Raw genomic sequence first — 25,093 nt, 5'->3', positions numbered from 1 at the left:
GGTTCTCTCTCCTGTTCCTTTGGTGTGTCTATTTTTATACCAGTACCGTGCCACTGTGGATACTCTAGCCTTACAGTCAGGCAGTGCGATGCCTCCAGCTTTTTTATGTTCAAGATTGCTTTGGCTATTCAGGTGCTTTTTTTGTTTCATATGGGACATTTAACATCAGGTATGTGGCTTGCATTGTATTTCTGTCCAACAGCACTGCCTTCCACCCACCATAAATAGGACAGAAATGCACAGCTGTTCACATGGTCCCGTGGTCTCCGTGAGAGCCTTGTGTGCCCATCCTAGTGCCTTCCGGGTTGCACTGCACCACCAGCTGTTTAATTGGTTCCAACTTAGTCCCAGAAGAAGGGGTTTGAGGGAACCGAGGCAAGAGCAGCGACGAGAGACTTCCCGGATGTGGAGGGTTTGGACAGAAACACTACCATTTATAGTGATCCTGGCCTCAGACTTGAGCACTCCCTGAAGTAGATGAGAGTAATGCTCCCTATTCAGGAAGCTGAAATATGTAGGCGAAAAATGCTCCTTATTCCATCAGGAGCCAGAAAAGGCTTTGTTAATCTTTAATCCCAAGAATAAACGCCCAAGTTTATGGCAATCCCTTGAGATCAAAAACATACCCTTTCCAAGTGTGATTTACTCACAGAATGTTTGTTTAATTCTATTTCAGATTCATCCCACCACTTAAAACCTCAAAACGTTGGCCCACACAGTCTTACTGGTAAGTTTGCCTGTATATTCTTTTTTGCAGTTTTTGGCTGGGGCTGGGTTTGAACCCGCCACCTCTGGCATATGGGGCTGGCACCTTACTCCTTTGAGCCACAGGTGCCGCCCACTGCCTGTATTTTTTTAAGCAGAGTGTGTGTTTGACATTATTTTTGAAATGAAGTTGACACTTCTAAGTTGCATGCACCCCATCAGTACTGTGATTAGATGTCTGCTAATCTGCACTTTGCTTCTCCAAAATGATTTATGATGTTTCCATGCCTTAAAAAAAGAGTAACACATGTTCTTTTGCTAAGGCCATGGTCAGGAAAAAGATCCATGATTACATGCCAAATACTATTAAAATAAAAGCTTTTCTTTTTGGTAATGAAACTATTTCCAGGCCCCTGTTTATGGTCTGCTTGTTTCAGGCAGTATCCAAAACAACAGTGTTAGTTCAGCCAAGGAATTCAGACAGTCCCTTCAGTGTGGGCTCACACTCAGCTCACAGCTACAACATACTGATTTGGGCTCTACTTTTTTCTCTGTCTCTCAACCCAAATGTGGTTGTGATGAGTTAACAGTTCTGTAGTGGTAGAAAGCAAGTGCTAGGAAAGTAATATACTACTTAAGGGGAAAAGCTTCTGGGGCTTCATCCCTGACATTGTGGCTATGCTGTTGTTTGCAATGTGTATGAGTTAGCTTTTGCTGTGTGACAAACCACCCCAACATTTGCTGGCTCAAAATAACCATCAGTGATAAATAACTATGTCACAATTCTGTAGGTTGGTAATTGGGGCTGGGCTCAGCTGAGTGATTCTTCTGGTTTCGGCTGTAACTTATGTTTCTGCAAACAGCAAGGCTTTGTTTCTGGGGGTCACCTGGCTGTCAGCTGAGGTGATAACAGGGACAAAGCTGCAGATTGCCCTGAGTGTGTTCATGAGGTGATTGGGCAGGGCACCGGGAGAAGTATCTTGAGGCTGAGGTCAGAACTTGACTGCCATAGCACTGCAGAATCACATTGCAGAGAGCCATGGATACAGGGAGGGGGAGAATTGTAGCCATACTTGACGATCTTCCAACCATGGCATTTTGGTCCATGAAAGCAGCTATGTTAGGCTGAGAAGATGTGGCAAGTGAGGGACTGGGAATGGACGCCCATCTCTTGGTCCGTCCTTCTGCTCTGTTCTGACTGCCGGCATCCTAGAATCCTAGTGTCCCCCCTTGCCATCGGCATCTGAGTTCAGATCCCGAGGTGGTCCTACCAGCACCAGGTTTTCTACCCTCCAGGTCTCCCCTTGCTCTGTGCAGAACTGTCACGTTAGTGGTCATTCTGGCCATCTTTCAGAAGGGCTCTTCTCTGCTCAGGGACCCTCCTCCACCCTGCCCCACCAGCCCCGGCTCCTGTGTGTGGCCTCTCCCTCTCCTGCTCAACTCCCACCATTCCCTTTATTTTTGCCAGTCTGCTCAGCTTCTCTCTTGAGCATGTCTTTCTGCTTACCCCTTCTCTACTGGAAATCCTGCCCGTTTTGCAAGGCCCAGTGGAATTTTCCCTTCTGTGACTGGCCTTCCTGCCCACCCCTGCCATCTGTGAGCTCATTGCCCTGAGTTCCTTCAGAGCCAGGCAGTATCGTCTTTGGCTCACTCTTCTTTCACCTTGGCTGGTCCCACTTCCTTAGTTGCTTTGTTAGCTCTTTGAGAGCCAAGGGCCACATACCCCTTCCTTATTGTCAGCACAGGGCCGAGGGCACAGCAGGTGCCTGGTCAACCAGGAGCAGCGTAGGTTCTACACACTCATCAGCAGCAGTGCATCACTCACAGGGGTGCCTCCGAAAACCAACCCACAGCCCCTTCTGCTGTGCTGTCCACATTCATAAACTTGGACCTCAGGAATCGTGAAGCTTAGATGCTTGTGATCACCCTACAGTTGGCAACTGCTTGTTATGGTGAGAACAGATTTATATAAGGCCTAGGTTTGAGCTCTGGGACCTTACAAAGTTGATCTTAGCTTCAGTTTTTCTGTCTGTAAAATGGGAATAATATGTAACTTGATTGCTGGGGAGATCAAGAAAAGGATAATGTATATAAAAGTGCTTTACAAATCAAAATATAATTAAAACATACAATTGTGGGTCTCTAACCTGCCACGGTTCTAAAAAGGACAGTGACCTAAATGGTGATGGTGGAAGAACAGGCAGCGAGTACAGTGGTGGTGGAGTGGTTAATAGCAGTAACAGGCTTGGCACCTGTCCCAGGTGGCTAAGGCACCAGCCACATTCACCTGAGCTGGTGGGTTTGAATCCAGCCTGGGCCCGCCAAACAACAATGACGGCTGCAACCAAAAAGTAGCTGGGCATTGTGGCAGGCACGTGTAGTCCCAGCTACTTGGGAGGCGGAGGCGGAGAATCACTTGAGCCCAGGAGTTAGAGGTTGCTGTGAGCTGTGATGCCACTGCACTCTACCCAAGGGGACCGCTTGAGGCTCTGTCTCAAAAAAAAAAATAAAGATAATAGTACTAAAAAAATCTGTATTTTTAGGGTGCTGATTGTGTACTGGGCACTATGCTGTTTTATATAGAATTATTGGAGATCTACAGGAAGATTCCCTTGTTCAATTGCATTTGTACCATTTTTATGATCTATTTATAAATTATTCCAGTGGCTTTTTCTCCTCTTCAAAATACCTGGTTAAAACGTGCCTGTCTTTGAGCGAGGAAAGATGTGAAGCTGTTGTGGGGCATCACCAACACACAGCCGAGTACAAGGTCGGGAAAGGAGAACTACTGTATGAAAGAGGGAGCAGGTGTCCAGGGTTGGGCCAGAGGGCACCCAGCTGCCGCAGGGAGGTGAGCAGGGGCGGGGGGATGAGACACCTGCTGAGTCGAGTCTGGTCCAAGCCTGTTCTGGTCTTCAGGCCACTATCTATGGTTGTCACAGCAGGGGGTTGTGAAATTGTCCTCTACTGACCAGCCATTTCTTCTACATTATCTGGCTGCTGTTGACCTAGTACATGGCCTGTCCTTCAGAGATTTTCTAAGTGGCTTTTAATTGTACATACGAGATTCAGAAAAATCAGGGAGGAGAAATTTGTGGGGAGGGAAAAGCAGGGTGAAGTCAGATGCAGTCGGCTGCGGTGTGTGGGGGAGAGCCTGCTTACTAGCAGGTCCACAGCCTCCGAGCTGAGCAGTCAGTACCAGAAGGAAAGTATGTTCTGTTAATAACTCACAGTGGCCAGAAGCACGCCGGTTACTCAGATGCAAGGCAGCTAATCATGGCTAAGCCCTAAGAAATTCCTCCAGAGTGGTCGTAAGAGATGCCACCCAGGGTGGTGAGGAACTCCCTGCCGTTAGTAGAACAGGGAGGGCGCCGTCGGGCAGGTGGAGAGGAAACGTGCGGTGCAGCCCGGATGGCCTTTCCAGTCCAAATGTGCATTTCTGTTGGCCTTAAGTCAAGGATAAAATTTAATGCTTTCAACTGGAATAACATACTTATGTTCGTATTTCCCTGTATTCCCCTCTGCCCTACATCATGATGGACTTCCCAGACTACCAGGCTGTTTTGATGCCACGCTTGGCATTTTAGCCATGGACCAGATCTGGCACCTAAGTTGGAATCTTTTCACCAACTTCTGGTTCTTAAAAAAAAAAAAAAAAAAAAAACAGGAACCAACTTTACAGCAGTGCAGTGTGGATGCCGTTTTTCTGTCCTATGCTGGGACTCAGCCTGGGGGTGGCTGCTCTGTGCACAGGTGTGACACTGCCCCTGTGTGGTCCTCCCCGTGCCGTGTGCCTCCCTTCTGTTCTGAGCCCTGTGACTCTAGGTCCTTTATTATCCTGCAGTGTCCAGTACACTTGTGCAGTTTGACAGCTCATGAGACTTCAAGTACTTGATGGTAGCAAACCATAAACTGGGCTACCATGCTCCGCCTCTGGGCGCCTCTTCTCCCAGGCGGGAACTTCGGTGTTTACAAGAACTGTCTCGGTGGTGGCAGCACTGATAAGGGGAATTGCTGGTGCAAAAGGTCCTATGGGGACAATGTTTGGCTTTGACGTCTTTGCAGGAATGCCAGAAAGAGACCCTTTTAATTGCGTTAGGATCATTGTTAGGAGCCCAGAATTCCACACGGACTTCCAGGAAGGGGAATTTCCTTTGCTTTTTTTTTTTTTTCCTTTAGATCTGACTTAGAAGTTAGAATTATTTTGGTTGCAAATACAAGAAATCCAACTTAAACAAGCATCTTGACTTACGTGACTAAACTCCATGGTAGGGCAGGGTTCAGGCACAGCTGTATCCAGGAGTTCAAAAGATACCAGGCCATTATCACTCTCTACCTCTTGGCTTTGCTTAATTCACAGGCTGCATTCACGGGCTCCTTCCCCCAGAATGATGGCAAAGGTGGCCTTCAGCGCTAGGTTTCCATGCTCACAGCTGTGCATCGGTTGCCATAGTTCCCACAGTAGACCCAGGGAGGTACTATAACTTGGCCTGGTTTTGGATCTCCTGCCTAAACCAGCATGGCCAGAAGCAAGAGGTGACCCGTATGCAGTATCTCTTTGGCCAGAGTTTGTGCATCCCAGGAGAGGGGACGGACCCCATCAGAATCACATGAGATGTGTTCCCCATGAAAAAGGGATTTGTTACAGGAGAACATGCCAAGGAGATAATGTCTACGCCCCAGAATCCCCTGGTTTAGGCATTCTTAATATGGAGTTATTAAACAGAAAGGCTGAAAATGAGATTTGGTTTTGGCTATACTGACAACTACAAGTTTGTCCTGATCCTAGACCAACCACAGTCAGTGTGTGGAGAGGACAGGATGGGGAGCCCAGTGGCAGCTCCCTGTCTGAGGACCTCATGTTTTCCCCCCAGAATCTATGGGAGTAGGACTTCAGACGGTAACGCACCTCGGCAGATCTGCGAATCTCCTGTGGTCATTGGCAAGGCTGGGCATGTGTGACTTTTACTGCGGCGAGGCGTCCTGGCCCTGCTGGTCTGAACCATTGCTTCAAACTCACCCCAGTTATTTTAAACTTGGCGGCTGCATCTTACACTTTCCTTTCCCGTCCTAGTGTAGTGTCCGTGATAAACATAGCTCCTTATGGAACAGGCACAGTGACGCCAGCGGCAGAGTAGGCTGCACTAAATCACATGTTGAGGCTTCTGGGTGTGTATGAAAACTTTTCAGTCACACTTGCCGTTTGCCTAATGCCGGGCTGTGCACTAAGCATTTCACGTGCTTTATCTGAACTACATCTTTCCACACGTGACTATAACTCTGAGCCTCACATCTGTCCTAGTGCCACCTGCTGGAATCAGGTCCTTCCAGCTCACTGGGGACACAGGACACAAACTGGGTTTTTGCCCATGGCAGGTCTGTCCTATCCCCCTTCCCACCCATAGATGCGGGAACCAGAGAACCTGTATTGGAAGAGACTGCTAAGGTCACACCATCAGTGGTGTTCAAACTCTGCTCTTTGGTTTTCTAGCTCTGGGACTTGCAAGCGGGAAGGATGGGTGGGATCCAAGTCCCCTTCCCACTTCAGTCACACATGGTGCTGCTGAGAACCAGGGGTCTAGGGTACTAAGAGTTCAGGGTTGAACATCAGACTTGTGATTGAATACAGATTCTAACTACTGAGCTGTGACAAGGCAAGCTTGCCTGAGTGAGCTCTGAGCCACAGTTTCCTTACCTGTCAATACCTGCCTCCAAATTATGAGGGGACTCAGTGAGGTATTATCTGTGAAGTCCTCGGCCCAGCGCCTGGCACACAGTTGGGGCTTAGCAGAGTTAGCTGTAGCCAGTACATGGCCCAATACAGCTCGGGAGGTGTAATGAAGACATAGCTTCATTACCTCCCATGGTTCCTTTAAACTTTGCTCCATGAGGTGTTTTCCCCACTTCCTGCTAAAAACTTGATCAGGCCTATGACTTTTCTGGCTAGTCTTTGATAAAGAAAAGTCCTAATGCCAAAGCCAGGTGCGGTGGCTCATGCCTATAATTTCAGCACTCTGGGAGGCTGAGGCAGGAGAATTCCGAGGCACTTGAGCCCAGGAATTTGAGGTTGCCGTGAGCTGGGCTGATGCCACAGCACTGTAGCCTGGGTAACAGAGAGACCGTGTCTCAGAGTTGGTCTATTACATATACACATGTGCACACCACACACGGTCCAGGCTGGCTCAGAAGCACGAGAAGGCCTCCTCTAGTCTATAAGCGGTCGGACTCATGCCAAAGAATGGCCAGCCAGGGCTGCCTCTTTCAGCTCCCCATCTCTTCTGGACACTCTGGGTGGTGGGGAGGGGAAGGGTTGGGCAGGTGGTCGCCTGATCAGTGATCACACCTGGCACTGAGTCCCCTGAGCCTGGCAGAAGGGGGAAGGGGCTTTTTCTCTCTCCTCACTGCTGCTTCTGGCTTTTTCCATGACCCCCCTTTCACTCGGTCTCCTGGGTGGTGGCCTTTCCTGCCTGCTGTCCCTGAACAGCTTCTGGGCTCCGTGCTCTCTGGGGTCCTCTCTGCAACCGGCACCCTCCTAGGTAGCACCTGTTCTGAGCAGACCCAGGCTAGATTCCGGGTGCCCAGGCTCACATTAGGGGAAGGGGCTGCACCTCTAGTCACTTGTCACGCTTACTTTCTCAGGCAAATGTCATATACTGGTCTCAGAACTCAGGCATTTCAAGCCCTCCAGACACAGCCTTCCAAAGCCTTTTCTCTAGGCTTGAGCCTAAAGGCCAGCCCTCTCCACTCTACAGCCGCAGGAGCCTGAAACTCAGCATTTCCAAGGAATCTTCCTTGCACACTCCTCTCTTTCCACTGTCCAGACCTGTTTGTGTTCTCCTCCTGGGTCTCGGAGCCAGCTAGATAACTTAGAAGTTTCCACACGCTGGTCTGGCTCTTTGCTTTGGAATTTCCCTTCTGTTATATTTTGATATTGTGGTGGAAACTTTCTCTTTAGCATCTTGTAATAGTAACTGTTAACCTCTGACCCCGTATAAGAAACTCAGCACCCTGAAAAGTGGTCCTCCCTGGTCCAGCGTTTCAGACCCACCCAGGAGTGAGGAGCTCCTTACCTCCTTCCCAAATCATTGCCTTCGGTAGACAGCTTGAGGGTGTGTGTCACACCCTGTGCTTTTAATAGGGTAGAAAGGGGGTGTGTGCATGCAGCCTGGGTGGTCGGGCTTCCAAAGTGGGGCTCAAACACCTTTCCCCAGGACCATAGGGAAGCCTCTGACGGGTGTCTCTGGTTAGGTCCCTGCCTGCACCCCCAAGTGCACCTGCTAGGACCCCAACAGAAGGCTGCTACTTGGAAACTCCACCTCCCCCCGCCGCATTGCCATTTCTCATGCACATGACCCTAACGTGTCTCTTGATCTGATCCGAGGCTGATGTGTGTGCTTCCTGGAGGCATTCCGATTGAGGCTCCAGGCAGCTCGTGAACTCTGCCAATGCAGGGTTTGCGGGAGGTGATCTGACTCCCTCCACAGAACCCCCCTTTCTATGAACTTTGGCAGTTTCCTCTTCTGCTCACATGGCCTTTGAAGTCCACGTGCTCTTCTGCCTTCTCCAGGCTCCACACTGAACTCAGTCTCTCTGCCAATAAGCCCTCCCGTCGTGTGCAGTGGGGCCATTCTGTCACTGAGTCTTGGAGCCGTTCGATCACTTCCTGAGTTTAGGCCACCACCAAGCAGTGAAGATGGCCTCTCAGATGAACAAGTAACAGACACAGGCTAGCAAGATGCTCAGTCACCTAAAGTTGGAATTGCCTGGGGACAATAGCCTTAAGAATGGATTAAAGGCAGTTGGAGTAGTTCAGTCATACACTGCTTCCCTTAGCAAGACTCAACATCATATATCCAGACGCGAACCTTCTTTACGTTCCCAGGTTACTTTTACTGGCTGTTTGTAAAGATGGTAGGACACAGCTCCTTCCCTTCCTTCCTACTATCACGTCGTCCTCCCCTTCCCCCGCCAGCCAGATTCATCACATGAGCTTTGCCCACCTCCTCCCAAGATGGGTTACTGAGAGGATTGAGTAAAATAATCTATATGAAATGCTTAGCACAGGTGGAGCACACAGGGAGAACTCAATATTGGTGGCCAGTATTTTCCCATCACAGTATCACCTACATTTTACAGGTGAGAATTTGAAGAACAAGCCAGGCATGGTGGCACACACCTGTACTCCTAGCTAATTGAGAGGCTGAAGCAGGCTTCCTGGAGCCCAGGACCTCAAGTCTACCCTAGGCAATGTAGTGAGACTCTCTATAAAAATAAAATCTGCAGAATACTTTTTCTTGTGGATAAATGGCTTCACGGGGACACTTTTGTATATAAGTTGCACTCGCTGTTTCGTTCAAGAGAACATTTAGTAGCTGGTTTGCTTACAAATAACCTAGCACATTTGAAAACAAGCTATGTTTACTAAACAACTTCACTTTTTTTTTTTTTTTTTTTTTTTTTTTTTTAGGCCTTGCCTCATTTTAGGATTTGGGTAAGTGATTTTTGCCACCAGAAAGGGGAAATTGATATTTTTACAAGGACTATGAAAATAAGCAAACCAACTATATTTAGCTAAATGCTCTCAATGCAGATCACTTTATTTTGCTCCCTCAAGAAAAGATCAGCACAGTTGGCCCCTTGAAGCAGCCCAAGGAGGTCTGGAAGGAGCTGGAAACTGTCTACGGGTAGAGGACGAGGCAGAGGCTGAACTACTAGGATGAGCCACACTGAAGGCCACAGGCCAGGGGGCATGTGTGAAGAGCTGACTGAGGGCAGTGCCGGGATGCTCACTCAGGAGGCGGTTCCTTCCACAGTTTGCTCCCAGGGTGTGTCTATGGGTGGTGGGCAGCCCGTAGTAGGTGGTGCTCTGGTCCCGTGTCCCACCACGTGCCTGTATCGTGCCCCACATGAGTGTGTGTGTAGTGTCAGGCCTGACTGAGCACATCTCCCTGGACGGACTGCGGCTGGCAAGCTATAAAGAGGGCAGCGGGGCCCCTCAGGGCTGGATGAGGGGGCTCTGTCAGCCCACTGCCCTCTCCCTGAGCTCCTCAGTCCCCTCCCCTGGGCAGAGGGGAGCCACGTGGCCTGTGCAAAACCATCGCGCTGCTATTGAGCAGATAAAGCTCGAGGGAGCCCCTTGCCACCTCTCCTCAACCAGCAGGGCCTGCGTTACAGGGACTTCCACTGGTGGTAACCTGTCCCGTGCTCTGTGGGTAACGTGGCATTCCTAATTTTTTCTAAAGCAAATCCCCCTCCAACTGATGGTGTAAATCTCGGAACCCACAAAAACCGGATCTGTCCCTAGGTGAGGGGCGCACCCTCAGGGTCTTCCCCTCTGCCCTGTTGGGTGGTCACCACCATGCTGAGACTTGAATGTGCTTCTCATAAATGTGCCCTTGTGCAAGCTAGACCGTACTTCCTGCTGGGACTCTTAACCCTTACGTGAAGGGAAGGGAGGGCTGGGGGGAACTCTTCTGTCTGGCTCCTTCCTGGCCACCAGATGCTATTCCCAGAGTGGGAAGGTGCCACCGTTCCTGCAGGAAGGCCGGGCAGCCTCGCCTAGATCTCTCAGAGGGAGGTCTGACAAAGGAGACAGGCTTGGAGAGCCCTGTGTGAGCCTTCGCCTGGCTGGAATAGACCCAGTGGAAAATTCTCCTTTATAAAGAAAAAGAACATTCTTGAAACTGTCAGCTTTGGCAGAATCACAGTTGTACTCTCGAGCTTGAAAAGGAGCTGGCCAGCCTGCAGGGCTGTGCTGATGCAACGTCCCCGCTGCCTCTGAGCCCCCATGTCCCTCCCTGTCACCACACAGGGGCTGGGTACTTGGCTCATCTCCTCAGCTAGGGTGAAATGCCTTGAGGACAAAACGGGAGGGAGAGGCCCCTTGTATGTGAGTGCCTTTTTTGCATTCTGTGAAAATCACTTTGAAAATGTCCTTTTTCAGTGACATTGCTAGCCAAATTCGGCCCCTGGAGAAAAACCAGAGAATTGATTAAAATGGGCCTGGGGCATCCATGCTGTCCTTCCTGATGGACCGTCCAGTTTGGGGTAAGGGGACAGCTAAAGGGGCTGACTCTGCAGGCTGTTGCAGGGTTTTTTGTGTTTAGATTTTTCTGGTTTTGCTTTGAGACATTGGAAACTTAGAGTTGAATACTTTTACACCTATAAAGAGTAAAATGGTAACAGTGCCACCAGGTGTGAGGCGGCGACTAACTCTACAGCGTACTCTCCCCAGGTTTCTGTCACCAGCGCTGGTTCTGACACAGCCATACTGGTCTTCCTTTCTCTCCTTGGGTAGTAGCAGAGATGATGAAACCAGCCAGAGTCATCACCAGCATTGAGATTGTCTGACTTAGCCCCACTGCTTTAAACTAACTGCATCGTCTCCTTTGCACTTAGTAACAAATGGCAGAACTTAGTCATGGTTCGGCTAACTAGGTAACAGTTATTTCACTGCCACTCTCCATGGTTTTTTGTTTTGCATTTTTGTTAAAAATACATTACAGACTCAAAAGGGTAATGGTTAGAATATAAAAAGCTTCCCATATATTTCATCCTCTTTGAAAATATCCTGACACCTTTGCTAATCCTGTGATTTTTCAGCTGCTTTTAGTTATAGATTTGACCCAGTTATTCAGCTTCTATTGTGTCCTCTGTAAATTGAGACTTCACAACAATCTCGTCTTTTACTCACCACATAGTATTTTGTGTTTCTGGATGAAGCACTCTGAGTCACTCAGATCTCCATCCCTCAAATGGAGGATACAGTTATATTGTTTATATTAGTAATGGTTTCAATGTTTGTTTTTTTTCTTTCTGTACTCAAACACAGAGATGCACTTTACTATCTGAGGGCAGGGCATTAAGAGGTGGTTACTTATACATTAGATTAGTTGCTTAATTGGGGCTATTTTTCCTGAAAAGGATGTGAAAAGAGTGTGAATACATCTTACAGATTGTTTTTTCAATATTTGACAAGGGCTATAATGATTAGTCATGATCTTATATATTGTCTAATTTTTCATCTCATGACTTCTAATGTCAGAAAAATGTTGACAGTTTCATGTTTGCTTTACCCCTAAGCCCCAGTCTTTGAGGATGTATTTCTCCCAGGATTAGCTTCTGGGGGACTCCTCTCTTTTCTTGCTTTCTGAATCCCTTTGGCAAAGTCCAATGTGACAGTGGTGGTGGGGGGGGGGGCTTGGAGAGCCAGAATTCCTGGTCCACCAGACAGTCCAATGCATGGGCTAGTGATTTTTGTGTGTGTGTGTGTGGACATTCATCTTTCTTGGTTAAGGCCACAGCCACTGTCCCTATTATTTGAAGGATAATACACACTCAGCTGGTTGTACCTACCTACCTTGGACATCTATCCCCTTTCCACAGTTGACAGTAGCCATGTTGAGACCATCTGATTCAAGGTAATTGCAAGGCTAAGCAGTATCAGGATGGCATGACAGTTCCCTGTAATTTCAAAGCACATTTGAGCTTTCATTGTTGTTCATAAGTAAGTTACAATGCACTGAAATTCAGACTCTGCTGACTAGGATGGAGGAGAACAAGGGCAAGCTTTGAGAGTACTTGGGACAGGTCAGGATAGGGTTTGTGTTTTTAGTGAAGGGTAATATTTTGCAGACATTTTGGAATTTTGTGGTGAGGGCCTAGAGATAGAACAGAGACAGTAGAAGCCCCACCCCTTCCTGCGGCCCCACAGGCTCTTGGGTCTTTCTTGGTCCCAGGCTCAGTCCTGCCTACATGGAGCACTCCCTCCAGGTACACAAACCTGTGTGTTTTATCCCTTCCCACGATTCACATGATCTCATTTACATCTTTATCTTAGACCTAGGATACTGGCCCAGGGTAGACACTCAGTATTTACTTGAGAATGAGTGAACAAGAGAACAAACCCATGTGTTCAGGGTCATGAGAGGAACTGCCTTTATAGTCAGACTTTAAGATAAAAGCCCCTGAAGTAGCAATGAAATATTTTTGTCTTTCAAAGTAAGAATTATGATTTTTTGAGACAGAGCCTTAAGCTCTTGCCCTGGGTAGAGTGTCATGGCATCATAGCTCACAGCAACCTCCAACTCCTGGGCTCAAGCGATTCTCCTGCCTCCACCTCCCAAGTAGCTGGGACCACAGGCACCCGCCACAATGCCTGGCTATTCCATCATTGTTTGGTGGGCCTGGGCTGGATTCGAACCTGCCAGCTCAGGTGTATGTGGCTGGTGCCTTAGCCGCTTGACCCATAGGCGCCAAGCCCAAGTAAAAATTATTTTATAGCATATCAGCATGTGAGGCTGCTTAGCCTTAGGTGGTGTTGACACACTCATTTGTTAGACTGCAATTCGAGATTTTTAGAAAAAGTTTAGTATCAAAAGCCTTAAAATATTCCTTCTTTAAAACAAATTATTACTATAGAAATTAGTGGAGAAAAACCAATAGATATTCGATAGGAAGGGGACTAGGTTGATTTGGAATTACAGCAAAATTATAAAACAACCTAAGATTCTATAATAAGATTCTATAATAATTCTATAAACAACCTAATATTCTATAATAAGATTCTATAATTGTATAAAATGGAATCTCACATCAATCACTAAAAGTAGTGCATGTGTTTCTACATTAATTCCTGCCCAAAGTGCATAACCTGCATCTGAGCAGAGAGAGACATCTCACAAAACTGAACTGCAGGGCATTCTGCAAAATGGATGACTTTTACTTTTTTTTTTTTTTTCCTTGAGACAGTGTCACTCTGTTCCCCAACCTAGAGTGCCATGGGGTCTTCATCCACAGCAACCTCAAACTCCTATGCTTAAGTGATCCTCTTACCTCAGCCTCTGGAGTAGCTGGGCCTATGGGTGTATATCACAAAGCCTGGCTCATTTTTCTGTTTTTCGTAGAGACGGTCTTGCCGTTGCTTAGGCTGGTCTTGAACTCTTGAGCTCAAGCAATCCACCTGCCTTAGCCTCCCAAATTGTGGGATTATGGCATGAGCCGTCACACCCATCTTGACCTTAAATATTAACAGTATCGTAAAACACAAAGACTCAAAGTGCCCAAGACTGAAGAGACGTGATATTTGAGAACAGTGTAATTTTGGGTTGACCTTTACTATGAAGGACATTACTCAGTTGTCAAAATCGGAGGTTGATAATAGTAACATGTCTGTTAATTCCTCATTTGACTAGTTGTGGTGTGGTTATATAAGAACTCCTGACTCATAGGAATACATACCAAAGCATTCAGGGCTAAGACATCATATCTGTCTGTCTCCCTTTCTCCCCACTGAAAGGGCAGGTGTTAAATACAGGAAAATGTCACCATTTGAGGCGTCCACATCTGGGCAAAGGGCATCAGAATTGTTTGTGCTGTCCTTGCAACTATTCTCTAAGTCAGTGGTTCTCAACCTGTGGGTCACGACCCCTTTGGGGGTCAACTGACCCTTTCACAGGGGTCGCCTACAACCATCAGAAAACACATATTTCGAATGGTCTTAGGAACCGAGACATGGCTCCTCTACCCGTCTCCAGGCAGGTCCACCCACGTGCGGATACGCCCACATACGAGTACCTGGCGCGATGATGTCATTGTACAAATACAGGTGTATGTGATGGGGTTGGCCCCATAATGTGGACCAGTCACACTTGTGTAGAGAGCAGCTACTCTGCTAAAAGCAGCTGCTGTGTTGAAAGCAGCAATATTGGAGGTAGAATGACACTTCATGAATTGTAATTATTGGGTAAATGTAAAAGCATGTACTGTAAAATCAACTACTGAAAAAAATGTCTGCCCTGGGAACGTAATCTGGATGCTGATCAATCTTTTTATATTCGGCTGTTGTTGTGAATACTGCCCCCTTGTGATAGTAACAGGTATGTAAAAAAAAAAAAAGAATGGTAAGTCATAGGAAACTTTAACTAACTGTATTGACTGAACTATGCCACGGATCGTCTTTTGTATTATTAAAGCTATTGCTATATATTTTCATTAGCAAAACACCCCATGGTAATGGATTGTGTAGAGAAGAACGTTAAGAAAATATAGTGAGGATTTTTGACAGTATGGTTTTACCTCAATTACAGCAGGAATTGAGGAACCGAATTGTGTTATTTGTTGTGAAGTTCTATCAGCCGAATCTATGAAGCCAAACAAACTAAAAAGCCATTTTGATAGCAAGCATCTGAGCTTTGCCAGCAAGGATACCAACTATTTTAGAAGCTGACGGACTCAAGAAAGCCGGACTTGACACTGGTGGCAAGTACCACAAACAAAACATAGCGGCCGTCGAAGCTTCATATTTGGTGGCCCTCAGAATCGCCAGAGCTATGAAACCTCACACCACTGCTGAGGATTGACTGTTGTCAGCGGCCAAAGGCATTGTTCCAGTTATGATCGGAGATGAATTTGTTACGAAATTGAGTGCAATTTCCTTATCTGACGACACTGTCCGCAGAAGAATAGACAACATGTCGGCTGATATCCGTGATCAGGTAATCCAGGAAATCAAATCTGCTCCACTTCCAGTGTTGAGTATCCAGCTTGATGACTCTATGGACGTTGCAAACTGTTCCTGGTTTACGTGAGGTATATGAATGATGGTGACTTTAAAGATGTAAACCTCTTGACATGACAACTACTGCACATGACGTATTTGACACGGTTCATTTACGAGAGAGCATATCTCTTGGGAAAAGGTTTGTGGTGTTTGCACAGATGGTGCTGCAGCTATGCTAGGATGTCGATCTGGATTTCAACGTTTGGTACTGAATGAGTCACCAAAAGTCATCGGAACTCACTGTATGATTCATCACGTATTAGCGATGAAGACGCTGCCACAAGAGTTACAAGAAATAATGAAAAGCGTCATAAGTTCTGTCAATTTCGTAGATGCGATCACTTTAAACAGTCAACTATTTTTGCAACTGTGCGATGAGCTGGATGCACTGAACAATGGTCTGCTATTTCACACTGAAGTGAGACAGTTGTCGAGAGGAAAGTTTTAAAACGTGTTTTTGAGCTTCGTGATGAACTCAAAACATTTTTTAACCAGAAGTAAGACCGCAGTTCGAAGCACTTTTCAGCAATAAAAGTGAACTGCAGAAAATAACTTACTTGGTTGACATCTTTGCCATCTTGAATGAAATAAATTTATCACTGTACAGACCAAACACAACATGCCTTGATTTGTCCGAAAAGATGCAATCATTCCAAATGAAACTTCAGCTTTGGCAAAAAAAAAACAATTGGATGAAAATAAAATTTACATGTTGCCTACCCTATCTTTCTTTGAGGAACATGACGTTAAACCAGACAAAAAGATTACGATAATTCCTGTGAAAGAACACTTGCACATGCTTGTAGATGAAATTTCATCATACTTTCCAAATCTACCTGACACTCCATTTGCACTTGCCAGAAGCCCATTCGCAGTCAAAGTTGAAGATGTTCCTGAGACAGCACAAGAGGAGTTCATTGAACTTATTAACAGCAATGCAGCGATAACTGATTTCTCTACAATGCCACTTACAAAATTCTGGATCCAGTGTTTGCAGTCATATCCTGTTCTGAGACTGAGTTGCGCCACCACCTTTCATTTCCAATGACATATCTGTGTGAAACAGGGTTTTCTAGCTTGTTGATTATCAAGTTGAGGAAGATGATCTTCGTTGTGCTCTTGCAAAGACTGCCCCGAGAATTTCTGAGCTGGTGAGAAGATGCAATCTCAACCTTTGCACTGACGCTGGCTTTTTACGCATACTGTTGCGAAATGTAGCAATGTAGTTTATTGTTATATTAAGACTGTTACCCAGGCTACACCATGCTTCAAAACAAAATTTCATTTATTTCTAATTAGAAATAAATATTTCACAATGATTACATATTGTTTTTGTGATTAATCACTATGCTTTAATTATGCTCAATTTGTAACAATGAAAATACATCCTGCATATCAGATATTTACATTACGATTCATAGCAAAATTACAGTTATGAAGTAGCAATGAAAATAATTTTATGGTTGGGGGTCACCACAACATGAGGAACTGTATTAAAGGGTCATGGCATTAGGAAGGTTGAGAACCACTGCCCTAAGTCCAAACTCATGCCAAAATAAAAACCTTAAAACATGGCACCCTGTAACTAATCACATAGGGAAAAGCTTTTGCTAGAAGAGCAAAATACAAAATTGTATATCAAAGTGTGATTTCTGCTACCTTAAAAACTCAGACAAGATTAGAATGTTAAGGGTAGCGCCTGTGGCTCAAAGGAGTGGGGCGCCGGTCCCATGTGCCAGAGGTGGTGGGTTCAAACCCAGCCCCGGCCAAAAAAAAAAAAAAATTAGAATGTTAACTTACTGTATTCACTTCTAATATATTTTACAATTTTTTCTTTAGTACATAATTTTTTTAAAAATTAAGAGGGAAGGGCAGTGCCTGTGGCTCAGTCGGTAGGGCGCCGGCCCCATATACCGAGGGTGGTGGGTTCAAACCCGGCCCCAGCCAAACTGCAACAAAAAAATAGCTGGGCGTTGTGGCGGGCGCCTGTAGTCCCAGCTGCTCGGGAGGCTGAGGCAGGAGAATCGCCGAAGCCCAGGAGTTGGAGGTTGCTGTGAGCTGTGTGAGGCCACGGCACTCTACCGAGGGCCATAAAGTGAGACTCTGTCTCTACAAAAAAAAAAAAAAATTAAGAGGGAAAACTTACAGGCTCCGAATGATCAGAGTGACTCCCCGTGTCTTTACCACCCTCACCCCATTCCAGGGGGGTGCATGTGCACATGCGTGTGCATAAACACACTTTAAAAACTTTTGGTCTTTTTAAGTTTTCTGGGAAAACTCTATATTGGTCAGGATTATAAATGAGATGACCTCTTCCTCCTAGTCTGGCATTGGAGTTCTTGCCTCCCATTTTTTTGGGAGTCAGCACTTCTGATATAGAAGCTGTGTTTGGTACTTTTTAAAAGTTATTCCAGCTACAGGTTTATTTAGCCAAAGTAATCCTCTCCAGTTTTACTGAAGGAGCTGACCATGTCCACAACCAAATCTGCCTCTAAACTGGAATTCAGTTGTGCCTTAGCTCAGCTTTCTTGTTGAGGGCGGGGGTACGCAGGACTCCGTCATTGGGTGTTCTTGTACCCTTCCTCTCTGAGTCTTGCAGGTTGCTTGCCTTCCAGACTTTCGGCCGAGGTCTGCCTGTCTCTGGATGGCTGTGGTACAGGGTGGCAGGCACAATTGCGGGGTTGGGGGTGTGGGGCAAGTGCAGGTAATCACGGAGATGCTGGTGATTGGTAAGTGCCAGTAGACATGTCTCCAGGCAAACTTCCTTCATGTGGTCTCGTGATTTGAGAGACTGCCTGGCCTTCATGATGCGAAGGTTGGCATGTTCTTATCTGCCAACTCTGGTGTCTAGACGTCCTCCTTGGCCACATCACTTCATCCTTAAAAAGGAGGTCGTAAATAGCAGTCCAGTTCTTGGGCATCAGTATTCCAGAGCTGAGGCTGGAAACCTGTGCTTTGCACTTGACAGGATAATGCATGAACCCCAAGAGACCAGAGTGTGCAGACTAGTCCAAGCCTGCTGGGGAACAGCCTGAGATGACATCTACAGCTGCTGGCTCGATGCCGTTGCCTTCATAGGGTGGGAAAGTGGGTGTTGAGAGTTTCACTGGTCTATGTAAGTGCAACCTTGGTATTAAAAACCAATCAACATCATCCCACCAGCTCCCTCTGAGCTGCCCCATCCACTTTCCTGCAAAGGAAGTGTTGAAATAGACCAATCAGGTGGATTTCCAGGGCAGGTCTCTGGGGGTTGGGGAAGGGTTGTGAGCATGGTAGGCCTCCGCAGTCCTGAGCAGTAAATATGGCTAAGCCACCTACTCCATCTGGGAGAGAAGTTCATAGTTTATGGGCACGGGCAGGTGAACGGGTCAGGGACAGGGGCCCGTGGGCGCCGGCAGGCGAACGGGTCAGGGACGGGGGCCCGTGGGAGTGGGCAGGCGAACGGGTCAGGGACGGGGTCCCGTGCTAGGTCCTCTGAGTGTAGCAGTTCCCACTGTGCACAGACTTGGGTTGGGGCAGGGGTGACCCAGGTTGAGGCTACAGTGAGCTGTGATTTCCTCACTGCTTAGTTCAGGCCAAGCTAAACCAAAGAGGGGGCATTGATCCTCTAGACCTAGAAAGTTCATTGAGTTTGCCATTTAGGGAAGGCTAGCAGAGTGTTCTAGGTGTGTGTTCTTGCCCTGGCCCCCCTGGAGCATCGTTCTGGAGACCCTGGACAAACAGGGCAGAGTCTCACAATACCTTCCCAGGTCCTGCTGAGTCTGCTTTCCCAGTGTGGGAGGCCTGGCCTGGATGCTGCAGGTAGGTGCTTTCTGTGGTCCTGGAGCAAAGCACTGGTTGAACTTACAGCCCCACTTCCAGGATCACTGTAGGATTTTGCTTGTTCGCCCCCACCACAGAAAGTAAATGGGGTGAGACACCCTCAGGGAGGGAAGAAAGGGAAGCAGTGAGACCAGCCTGGAGTTTGCAGATCTGATGTACTTGGTCGAACTGCTGGAATATGCTTTATTCATCTGGAATCAGACTTGGCCCCTTGGTTTCATTTATATGTGGCACTTGGCTTTGCCTTTTGCAGGCTTTATAGATGTTTCTGGATACCCAGAGTTACCGCAAAGCAGCCTTTTTGTTGAACAATATGCTCCCAGTTTCCCTGGGCAGTGCCTCCCCATGATAAAAGCCTGGACGCTAATATGCAATTTTTTAATCTATCATGTGACAAAAAACAGAACAGTGGTCAAGAGTCCTACACCTACATTAGGTTGGAAGTCTCTCCATTTATCTTGGGTATTTTTAAAACCCAAATTTTTATAGCATAATTTTTTACTCAGGTGTTACTTCCATTTTCAGGCTATCATTGTTTCAAAGATTCTGCACACTGATATAAATTCAGGGTGTGGCACTTTGTAAGCATTCAGTAACTAGTTAATAGGAACCAGCAGAGTAAAGAGAACATAGCACAGGTGTTCTTTGTTAGGAAAGCTGATGTCCAATTCCACTTCTCCCCCCCCCCCCCCAAAAAAAATCCCAGAAGTAAGGAGAAACGAGCTGGAACAAGGCCTTATAATTCTTTTATTAACTGCTGGGCACAGTGGCTTGTGTCTAATCTCAGCACTTCCAGAGGCTGTGGCAAGAGGATTACTCAAACCCAGGAGTTTAAGACCAGCCTGGGCAAAATAACAAGAGCTCATCTCTATAAAATAACTTTAAAAAGCAGCTGGTGTGATAGCTCATGCCTGTAGTCCCAGCTACTCTGGAGGCTCTATTGAGCCCAGGAAGTTGAGGCTGCAGTGAGCCATAATTTCATCTCTATGCTCCAGCCTAAGTGACAGAGGGAGACCTTGACCTTATTTTCAGAAACTTAGACCTAGAAAGGCATAGTGGCCCAAGTTTATTACCATAACATAAATATTCTGACATATTCTTAGAGCAAGAATAATTGTTCCCCCATCATAGGGTGGTTTTGGGGACAGAGGTTAGTGTATGCAAGGCTCTGTCAGAATTAAGTCCTTAATATGTGTTAGCTGGTACTGTTACTGTCAATTCCTGTTTGGTTGCCTTCCCTCCTTCCATTTGACTGAGGATGGAGACTGTCCCTGCTTGCTCTGTCATGCCATCCCCCCAGTCTGGCCAGTAGGAGTTGGGTTAGTGTGTGCTCACTGATGGAAGTGTCTTGCGAAGGGTGGAAGGTGGGCCAAGTCTGAATCAGAACGCATGCCTGACTTGATCTCCAGGCTTTCCATATGGCTCCAGTTAAGCTCTGACCTCTGAGCTTCCAGGTCATCACCTTGAACACGCTCTGTAGGTCCCTCCTGGTGGGTACCATGTGTGCAGGTACCAGCCACCCCTGTCTACCAGACTTTCATGGAGAGCGTGTTTGTGCTTGTGTGGCCACTAGGTGTCGCGGTTGGTCAGCAGAGAAAGCAAAAAAGATTGGGAGAGAGAAGGATTGGGCTTTTCACTCTCCCAGTAAGGTGGAGGGAGTGACACAGAGCTGCCTTTGCATGAGTTGGCTGGGTCCCCCTGGGGAGGCCAGGGGTGGCCCCAGGGCTTGCACCCATGGACTTTAGAACCAGGTGTAAGTTAGAGCCCCGGCTCTGCTCACACCAGCTGGATCCTCACGGGGCATTTTGCTTCAATGGAGGAAGGGAGCCAGCCACCGTAAACAGCCACAAGAGCCACTTCTGGTGCTTCATACTGTAAAATGCTGCTTTTCTGTTCCCTGCTGAGTCAAGAGCTAAAGCTTTGTAGGTTTTGTGCCTTGCTCCCAGTCTTAGAAAGCCTCATTTACAAATAGCCCCTTAGGCGGTGCCAATAGCTCAGTGGGTAGGGCGCTGCCAGGTACACGGAGGCTGGCAGGTTTGAACCCAGCCCGGGGCCAGCTAAAACAACAATGACAACTGCAAGAACAACAAAAATAGCCGGGCATTGTGGTGGACATCTGTAGTCCCAGCTACTTGGGAGGAGACTAGAGAATCACTTAAGCCCAAGAGTTTGAGGTTTCTGTGAGCTGTGACACCATAGCACTACCAAGAGTGACACCTTGAGAGTCTCTCAAAAACAAAATAGCCCCTTAAACAGCAGAGTGGGTGGTGTGTCAGTCTCAGGTTAAAAGGGCAGCCTGTAACATTTGGACACTGTCAGGACTCCTTGGAGTGTCACTGTGGAGCTTAATCAGCATAAAACAAAGTATTTTTTGCTTAACTGGGGCTTGGCGGGGAAGCAGTGAGGCAGCACTGTCACAAAATGTCCTTTGCTGGGATTGTTCGAGGCAAGGGTTCCTTTATTGCGTAGACTCTCACTTGGATCAGGGTGTCTTATTTTTAAAATTTAGACTTGTCCAGGGATAATGACTAGTATTTGTTGCACACCTACTAGGTACAAGGCATTATGCAAAACACTATCCATGTCTTAAGGCATTTAGTTTTCACAGGAACTGTATGAGGACTTGGCACAGTTTTTGTTGTTGTTTTTTGTAGTTTCTGGCTGGGGCTGGATTTGAACCCGCCACCTCCAGCATATGGGGCCAGTGCCCTACTCCTTTGAACCACAGGTGCTGCTCAAGTATAGGTACAGTTTTATGCCCATTTTATAAATGAGGAAATTGAGGTGCAGCCATATTATACTGGCCAACAGGTATGAAGTAATAGAGGTCGTTTATTCCAAGAGCCTTAATATTCCCACAATAATCCTATTACCTTCAGTTTACCAAGAAGGGAGCTGAAACGCAGGTTATACAGCTTTGTCGGGGTCACACAGGGAATGAGAAGAATCAGAACACAAACCCAGACTTACCTGACTGTGGGGTGTGTTTAACCACTGTACGGGACTGCCTCCCACAGTACACTGCAGTAGGCACTTGGTGAGTGAGTTGACTAGTTCCCAAACTGTAATCAGCTGACAGAAGACTCCCGGAGAACCCTGCACACCTTGACACTCCTCCCTCCCCAGGCCGCACCACTTTGCCCTCCGTTAGTATTATTGGATTTTACTCCGAACTTTAGAAAGATTTTTTTTACTGATGTATAATAGTTGTACATATTTTAGGGGTACATCATATTTTGATACATGTAGACTGTGTAGTGATCAATTCAGAATATCTGGGATCTCTGTCACCTTAAATATTTTTTGTTGGGGACAAGTATTCTCATCTAGCTATTTGAAATATAAAAACTATTTCTCACTATACTAAATACTAGGACTTATTCCTTCTAACAGCACTTTTGTGCCCCCAGCCCCTTTCCCGCCTCTGGTGACCCCCGTTCTCCACTTTCTCCCTCTGACACCCACTGTTTAGCACCCACATGCTGTCCCAGACTTGTTTGTAATAAGAGATTCTTCTATCAGCAGGCGGGAAAAGGTGTCCATGGCAAATGTTTTCAAGACGTACTTCCACAGAAAGCATCCAGGCTAATTTTCTTTGCTTCACGTTTTCCCAGCAGAGGCGTTGCTTGAATCTCTTTGCTCTGATATAGTCATGTCTGGCCTTGTCACTGGGGCCGGCCAGTGTCCAGGCACTGTCAGCATGTGTCTGGTGTGTGTACGGGGGCCACCCAGCACCCCTCCCCGCCCCCGTCCTGAGGCTAGGCCAATGCCGGGGTGGTGAAGAGCGTGGGGGTCTGCTGCCCAGGAATATGCTGGTCACTGCTGCCAGGTACAGTGTCTGGTCATCACAGGGCCCATGAGATTGAAGGTCGCAGGCCACACTAATAATCCTCCAGTCCCCAGGGTTTGCTGCTGCTCTGCTCTAATGGGGCTACAGTAGGAAACCAAAACAGAACAAAAACGAAACCTCTTCACACCTGTCGTTCTGAGCCCTGAACTTTGTGTCCCCGTCCCTGCATTTTCTCTCGAAGTGAGATGAGCCACCTGGAGTCTTTCTCAGAGCTTCCCAGACTCGCAGCATCTCCGGGCAGGCATGATGTGGCTGCCTCCAGGAAAGCACTGATTTTCCTTCTGAATGTTTCTCCCTCTAACAAGGTTTTTTTCCCTACTGAAACTACAGCCAAAACAAATATTAAAACTGCTTTGCTCCTACCATGCTGCCTCCAGTGCAAACCCACTGCCCATCCTGAACCAGAAGGGGGAGGCTGGTGTCCAGAGCCGCCGTCCTGTGAGCAGTGGCCACAGCAGCACGCGTTCCTGGGGACCTTGCCTAGCATCAGCCCTGACTCCGGCCTTGTCCCTCCCGCCCCATCGTGCAGCCAGAACAGGCTCTTCATAAACTCCCGACCTGATTCTGCCACTCTTTTTCTCTTTGGTGACCTTCCCCTGAGTTCAGATACAGTGCGGGGGTGGGGTGGGGGTGGATATTCGTCTGGGGGGTATGCAGCACACCAGTACTGGCCTTGGGGTTCCTGTTGCACCTTCCAGCTCACCTGCCGTGACATTACCCACTCTGTTGTGAAGTTTGTTTCCCTTCCACTGTAGTCTTCAGCCCCTTGACGACAGTGGGACGCTCTTACTGGAGGCTGTAGCCCCACGGCCTGGCAAGGCAAAACGGGCATTCAGTGTAGCGTGTCCACGGGCAGCCCTGCCGCTCCGACCTCAGCCTGGGCATCCTTCATGATGGCTGGCTCTGTTCTGCTTTAAAGCTTTAGCATCTTGGCAGGGTCAGGGTTCTCATACAAACAAGAACCTAGCACTAGTGATCTCCTAGGATCAGGGTATATTTAGCACACTTTGTTAATTACTGTCATTATGACCCTAGGACATTATAAAACTCTTAAGTGCTCTTGATTCATCAGAGGCAAGTTAGAGTACCCACTTAGCAGACAGCGTGCACTCAGCTTGAGGAGGCATAAGGATGGGCAGGATGGGTTGGCCCCCTGAAGCTTCTGTGTTCTGTTCACGTGTATTCCTATGTTGTGCATTAACAAGCTGCTCCCCTGAAGAAGGCTCACCTCATGCACAGTGGGACCTTACAATGTGAGGTTGCTAGATGGTGGCTTTTTAAGCCCAGGAGTGGGTAAGCTGCCCACCTTCGGGGCAGACCTGTCCTCTCAAAGCCCATAGTCTAAAAGGAGGAGCAAGACTTTTGCCTGAGATACCTCTGTGACAAAATAAGGATTGAAAAATGCCTGAGAGTCTGTATTTGTTGTACCTGTAAGTAACAGAAAACCCAGCTCATGATAGCTTAAACCAGAAGGGGACTTACATGGGTTCCCGGGGAGGCTTTAGTTCACTAACTCACCAGGTCGAAGCAACATCATGTTCTTCCTATTACATCCTCCTCAGCGTCAGCCAGCTCTCCTCCTGGACACAGGAAGGCTGCAGGCAGCTTGTCATTGCATACCAGTGCCAAGGTAGAGAACTACTGCTTGTATGTAAGAATGGAGAGACCTTTCCAAACTGCCGACTTTCCCTGGTGTCTCATTGACTAGAGCGGGGACACAAGCCCACCCCAATCCTCAACCTTCCAAACAGGCTGGGGCCATTTATGTTCCGAGACCAATGGTCACATGAGGACAGTGTAGACTTGTTCTGCCAGCAGAGAGGAGGTGGGAGGCCTGGTGGGCCCTCAGGGTGGGGTTGCTCTGATGCAGAGACTGAGAGCTGCTACTGTTTTAGGGCTCAGGGACATGTCAGCATGGTGCCCCTAAAGGAGGCCATGTCTGAGTTGTGGACAGTTTAGAAAGGGGAGGACCAGGTGAGATTTTCCTTCTAGAAAGGTCTCGGGATGAGAAGAATGACTGTAGAAGTTGCTGAGAGGGAGAGAGCTAGGAGGCCACTGCAGAAACCCAGCACTGAGCACTCAGTCCCACGTGGACTGGGGGCAATGGGGACAGAACAGTGACTTGAGAAATGCTGAGGTGGGGGGAGCAAGGAGGA

At 47.4% G+C, this 25,093-nt stretch overlaps 1 protein-coding gene across 20 annotated transcripts in view; it reads left to right on the top strand.

Annotated features, from left to right (window-relative positions):
- The window catches only part of GNG12 (G protein subunit gamma 12), a 122,817-nt gene that overhangs the window by 51,033 nt on the left and 46,691 nt on the right, over positions 1 to 25,093 (top strand). For 11 of the 20 annotated variants that reach the window (XM_053590968.1, XM_053590966.1, XM_053590974.1 and 8 more), the window contains exon 2: positions 677 to 727. The exons of 2 other annotated variants lie outside the window; for them this stretch is intronic. The gene's annotated coding sequence lies outside the window, so the exon portion shown is untranslated. Of the gene's footprint in view, positions 1 to 676; positions 728 to 9,172; positions 9,197 to 25,093 lie in introns of all 20 variants that reach the window. 7 more of the 20 variants (XM_053590976.1, XM_053590973.1, XM_053590982.1 and 4 more) reach the window with 1 other exon arrangement.

This window comes from Nycticebus coucang, chromosome 5 (genome assembly GCF_027406575.1).
Source record: "Nycticebus coucang isolate mNycCou1 chromosome 5, mNycCou1.pri, whole genome shotgun sequence".
In the NCBI taxonomy this organism is placed as follows: Eukaryota; Metazoa; Chordata; class Mammalia; order Primates; family Lorisidae; genus Nycticebus; species Nycticebus coucang.
This window is presented reverse-complemented; position numbering and strand designations above follow the sequence as displayed.